Here is a 5,787-nt window from a genome sequence, read left to right as displayed (position 1 = left end):
GGTTTAAGTGCACTTCTCACTATAAACAAGCCTTTACAACTATAAACCTGTTATTGTCAGCTGAGTGGGAAACAACTTAAGAATGGTTGGACGCAACAATATTGTTCATATAACATACCGTCATCAATGGAAATGACCTCCATGCATGCAAGCCATCAGACCAAATAGTGTACTTTATTTATTTTCCTCTTTAAATTTTGACCCAAGTTGGTCAACGATAATCACCACAATAACAATAACGAGATCATTAATTACTACAACAACAAGAAATAATTTCAATAACCAGTCATGGGCTTCCTTTTGGAGCTTGCTCACATAGGGCATTGGTTAGATTTAGTGCTATTTAGTTTTTTCATCTTTCCCTTTACACCAAGTTTACACACGTACCAGGAATGATGTCCCCAACTATTATGTTGGCGGATGACATTGTGGGCTGGTACACCCAAACCTCCACATCTGCCCTGATCTTTCTCTGCCGTGCATTAATTCCACACACTAAAAGGAAAAAAGGAAAAGCAAATGAATAAAGAATGGTACAAATGTTTGGCAGAGACTTGCAGGCGGGGATGATGTAGGAAAACACCCACGGCCCAGTTGTTCAAAACCTGATTAAGCTACCCTGGGTTAGAGTGAACTTTGATTCCAGTTTATTTAGCAATTCACAAAGATTTTCCCGAAAGATTTTTGCTTTGTCACTTGTGATTTACTCTTTTCTTCCGCTTTAGCCTAAAACCACTTTTTGAAAGCGTTTTCAGAGGGCGAAATTAAAATGAGGGTTAGCCTTAATCGGCTTTCGAACAACTGGGCCCAGAAGAAAGTAATGTACACTGGGATGTACAGCACAAGCTGCATTAACGTTAAAGGCTTTTTCTCTCTCTTTGCTGTTATAATAATAATAATAATAATAATAATAATAATAATAATAATAATATATTACTTATTAGGTGCAAATTAGCATGTGAATAAGATCAAATGAGCTTTACAATTCGAAAATCAAGCCAAATCAAATCAGATGTTGCTTTTTGGAGACGGGGCAAAACCGGATTACCCAGAGAAAAACCTCTGGGATCAGAGAAGGGAACCAACATACTCGGCTCACTTATTACACCGAGTCCGGGAATGGAGCCCGGACCACATTGGTGGAAGGCAAGCCCTCTCACTAATGCGCCCACCCTGCTCCACTAGCAACATTAAAGTGGAAAATGCTATGTTTTACCATTTATAATTACATAATACTTGTAACAAAATGGCTCTTCATTGCAATTGGAATTGTTATAGACACGTACGTATCTCACAGTACCTTAATTATCGAATTGTGAGCCTATGAGTGCCACATGTATGTGGCTCAAAACGTCAGTCATTCTGACATCAGTTGTCTGTCGATAAAAGATGTACAAAGAAGTTAATAAGTTCTCGTTGAATGTACCAAGTCACGCAGTTACGTTCTCAAGTTCAAGATTACACGAACTCAACAGCCTCAAATAGGCAGTAAATCTCGGCATAAGAATTATAAACAAAGTGAGCAGGGAAAGGAAAGATTATAATTATTATACTAGTGGGTAGGGAAGTAACAATCGGGGACTGGGTTTTGTTGTTGTTACAAAACAATTATCAGCTGAATTGAGTTGCCGAAAACAATTAATATATTATCTCTGCTCATTAACGTCTACCAGCTGTTCCATTTAGTTACATTGCATGGAGTTGGCAAGTGCCAGGGCTGTTATCATTCATTTATCAATAACTCAACGGATATATGCATTTCCAGGTTATGGCAATAATTTGTTCAGGCAAAAAAATAAGGATCTTTTAGTGCTCGTTGAAAGCTAGCTACAGTGTATTTGCTGTATGCGTGTTGTTTGTGTTTGTCCTTGTTCTTCCTCCATTTGCCCCCGACTGATGGCACTTCTCACATTGCAAGTAAGGAGCAAGAAACAACAGAAAGTTCTGTTTTCAGAGTATAATTATGATTATGTGAAAAGAAGAACAAAAAGATAACCTAGAAATTCCTTTCCTTATAGTTTTTCCCTTGCCTTTTTTTGCAGCTTACTTTGAGTTTATTTAAAGCCCCTAAATCTATGTCTATTTCATAAGTTTAAGGACAAGGATCCTAAAGTTCTGCGAAGAAGCCAAAACCTACATACAATTCAAAGTTAACAGACTGCAAATTGCAGTAGTTGCTTAAATATATCTACATGCCATAACTGTTCATCAGTAGGATGTCTAAAATGTGTGCAATTCCACGATTGGTTTGGCTGCATTAAATCCTACACAAATAATCATTGCAGAACATTTTAGGAGGACCCACCCATGATGTGAGCACAGTCATGGACAACACATATAAGTTCACTCCTTTACACAATACAAGAAATTTCGAATTATTTATAATAAGCCCTTCTATACCCAACTTAAAATTTCGGCTGCCTCTTTGGTTGGCCTGTACCTTAAGATACAGACTGGTGTTGAGTCATAATGGCTCTGTAATCGAACCTATGAAATAGTGTATGGAACGACGACTTGTTACAGACTCTTGAAAAAGGTGATTACTACTTAGAACTATTAACAAACACATCCCTGTGAAGGTGCCAAACATAAAGGTATAATTCTCTGTGGCACTTCGTTTAAACAGAGAAGCTCCTCCATTATCCTCCAGTCAAATGAAGCACCATATGAGAATGCATCTATGTACAAGAACAAGCTCACATGATTGAATAATAAGACTTGGAAAAGTATTTTACTACTAAGACAAAATTATTTTTATCATGATCAGTTATGAGTGCAACCAGTTGACTTAAAAGCGCAAGTATTGTATTGATGACATGTGTAACTGCCACTGTACCAATAATAATATATTGCCAATAATAATTACATGTAATAGTAATAATTACATGTATGTTTTTGCCAATAACAGGTTAACAACATTCGTCACAAAAATGGAGGTTAGGTGCCCGGGAAAAACAAACCCAACGCTTGCCTAACAGCCCCAGCCGCCAGGATGTACAACCAGCCAAATGGCGGGCACTGCCTGCATCCCACCCACAGGCCCCCCAGGCATCAGTCACACTGAAACATGAATTTCAGTGGTAGAAAATTATAGATAATGAACTGACTCGTCCCCAGTCGTCTCTCGTGGTCTTATTGATTATTAATGATGAAATGGGCCACGCTGTTATCAAGGAGCCATTGTTGAAAACCATGTTGTGAAGATCAAAGGCTTGCAAAAAATTGGCGAAAAATAAAAATTCTATACGGTTAAAGTAAAAGGCACCTAATTCTGCCCCGTAGAGATTATTTGGGTTCCTCAATTATCTCTCCGACTTTTGAATGAATAAAGAAAAAATTTTTTAAGTATTACTTAGTGTCTCACTAACACATATTTGCTAAAGGTAATTTTTAATATCTATCTTAGTAACTTAAGTAATAAGACTATTTAAGAGAAGAAAAACATATACTTTTCTATACATGTACCTGTATGTCATGAAGGGCTTAACAAAGAGAGGTAGAATCAAGGGCTCAGGACTTTGTATTGAGATCATTGTTGAAATGGATATAGTTTAAATGTCAAGAAAACTATTCAACTGCCATCATGGGGTTCTAATTGGTACATTAAAAAATTTAAATTTTTTTTAACATGTAAATAAGCATGTCATTTAAAGTCAATAAACGATAATGTGGTTAGTGTTATATACATGCACATGTACCAGCCCAGATCTGACTCAACAGCTTTGATTCATAACTTTCACCCAGTTCTCATATGTACAAAATATATCAAAGGCTTAATTACCTTGTACAGCATCTCTCTCCCAAGATGCTTGCTCATTGCATGGATAGCCTAGTATGGCTGTCTTTACAATGTCATCTGGGCAGTACAAAACAGAGACTGTTTAGTTTACAGTTATGTACAAACAAACACGCCCTTGCAGTTAAATGTCCCTGGCAAATGTCTCTTACTTAATAAAGAACGGTATTTTGATAGATTAAAGGATCATATATGTAATAAACAATGTTATTATTCAGCGTCTTCAACCTCAAGTTAACAGTCCCTAAATGCAAAGAAATCACAAGTGGAAACAAACTTGCTTTGTTCTCCTCTTGGTGTCATAATAGTACAAAAAGAAAGATTTCAATAAACTGCATACAGGGCTAAAGCATTAATCAAGAGGCATTTGGCTAAATGGTCACTTGAATAACAGGGTGGTGTAAAATGCAGACCTGACTGCAGACTATCGTTTTAGGTTAGAAAACAATGAGAATTGACAGACTGTTAGACTCAGCTCATTGTGGCAATTTTTTACTGCTTAAGAAAAAAAATTGAAAAGAAAAAAGCCAAGTTTTGTTTTTTCCTGAAAATATTAGACAGTTCTCGTGGTAGTATATACGTATACATGTAAGTACAATCAAATCTGGGAAAATATAATCGTAATTTAAATGTTCTCTAAATTAGCATAATATGACTCAATACTTCATGTGAGACTACCTACCGTACATGGTACATGTGATGCCGTCAGTTATTGTGTTGGAACCTTTATATCAAGAGAAAACAGGCAAATTAAATTAATGTACAGTAAATTCTTGTATTATTATTATTTTTATTGACTCAAATGTTTTTTCTTTTTTAGAATTATGATTATTGCAAAGTGACATTGAGCTCACGAAAATGGCGCTATATAAATTATTGTATTATTATTATTATTATTATTATTATTATTATTATTATTATTAGTTATCCAGTTCAAGTTTGAGTTATTTCAACAACCAGTGCAAGCTGTTTTCAACTAAGAAAAAGTTAAATTTAATAAAGTTACAGTTATCTGTACTTGGCAACTGTCAGACAATAAGGTTAAATCAAGTGGATCAAGTAATTTATTAAATTGATTTAACTGTATTGAAATATGGAAAATTCTTTTAGGCTAATACTGAACTTTGATAACTAAAACCTAAGAGTGGTGGTACACTGAATTCTAATTCTCAAAAAAAAAACCGTCGAAATCTATTGATTTAATATTGCGGGGTTCATTATACATGTAGCTGGGTTCGTTTCCACATACTTTACTGTAATTATGCCGGGCTGTTTTTCATTATGACAGAGTCTTCATTATAACAGGATTCAGTATAGCGGGCTTAGGTTATAGACCTGTACCTGGCAAACGCTGATTGGATCTTTCAGGTGTTGAGTGATATAGGGGTGGCAATGCACTATCCTCATCACTGCTGTCAACTAAAATGGGTAATAAAAAAAAGTAATTAACTAATTAGTGTTTGACAATGAATATTTTTTTCCAGTTCCACATGAGAGATATCAGTATGCTTTAGACATTTGTCAGCTGCATGCCTTAACAACCCTACCCTAATAAGCACATTGATTTGGTTTTATGTTAACAAATAATGCCTGTGGATGATACAGTATAATGAAACAAATCATGTATATAAATAACACCATATTGATTAAATTTACTGCGCACCTGTGTGAACAATCCCTGTATTTCTTCAAGTATCTAGGGTAACCAATAAGATGAGGATGTGTTACTAACAATAACATATCTATATGCACAGCTACTGTGGAACGTACTGTGGTACAGTGTATGGGAACCAGGATGAAAGCCTTCCTTCTAATATGCCCCTGCAGATAAGGTTACATGTATACAGCACTGTACACTGTATGTCTTATTAAACACCCAGTCTGTATACAGTGTAATATAATTTAAACTTGAAATTTTAATAAGCATAGGCATAAATTGTATGTATACCCAGAGGCTAACTTTGTATCCACTCAGATCCCTCTCATCTCAA

Source organism: Montipora capricornis, chromosome 1, assembly GCF_036669925.1.
Source record: "Montipora capricornis isolate CH-2021 chromosome 1, ASM3666992v2, whole genome shotgun sequence".
Taxonomy (NCBI): domain Eukaryota; kingdom Metazoa; phylum Cnidaria; class Anthozoa; order Scleractinia; family Acroporidae; genus Montipora; species Montipora capricornis.
This window is presented reverse-complemented; position numbering follows the sequence as displayed.